Raw genomic sequence first — 902 nt, 5'->3', positions numbered from 1 at the left:
CGCATAAGCAGACAGGCATGGCATAACGTTCCAGCCGGCTAAGGAGTGTTCAGTACGATTTTCTTTTTATCAGAAAAGCACGAGAGATAAGACGTTCTCTCGGCCATTCTTTGTCACGTTCATAATATCTTACAGCTTCTTGTGACGATCATTATCACAATGTCAAATCGGAATTATGGATCTTATGATACTCACTATACGGTCGATTGTCCCTTGACTTCAGATGCCCTCGTGGTCAATTTGTACGCTGTATGATTTAGCATCGATCTTAGTAGACCCAGTCCTCGTATATTTTTGAAGACAGGGGAAGACAGTGCTACTCAGGACAATGAGAGATTCGGCCTTCACCTACTTTTGACTCCTCTACTTCCTCTACTGCCCTCCACCCTCCTCCTCCTTCAACCCCCCCCTCCAACAACCTCTTCCTCTACTAACTCCCGCTCCCTCACTTTCCCCAAAAACTTTATCCGCCTCTTTTCGCCTCCCGCCCCCTCTCTTCCCCCTCCCCTGCTCCTTCGTCCCTCTCTTCCTGCCTCCATCCTCCCCCAGCCCCTTTCCTCCACCTCTTTCCATCCCTTTTACTCCCCCTTCTCCCTCTTCGTTTATCCACTCCCTTTACCCCTACCCCGACACCTACACCTCCTTCCTCCTCTTTCCCTATCTCCCTCTACTCTCTCCCCCACTTTTCCACCCCTCCCTCCTTCCACTCCTCCCCCAACCCCCTCCCTGCTTATTATGCCGTCGTAAGCGGATCTCGACCGGAAGCATCTGACACGTCATTAAGATGCTGCTCTTTGACTCTCACAGCCTCCCGATTCAAGATGCGCGTCGTCCCGGGAGAGAGGAAGGAAGACGCGTCGGGGGATTTGGATGCTTCTCACACCTCTCCCACGCCCTGTTTA

This window comes from Penaeus monodon, chromosome 23 (genome assembly GCF_015228065.2).
Source record: "Penaeus monodon isolate SGIC_2016 chromosome 23, NSTDA_Pmon_1, whole genome shotgun sequence".
Lineage (NCBI taxonomy): Eukaryota > Metazoa > Arthropoda > Malacostraca > Decapoda > Penaeidae > Penaeus > Penaeus monodon.
The sequence above is the reverse complement of the archived record's forward strand: the minus strand, read 5'-3'. Positions refer to the sequence as shown.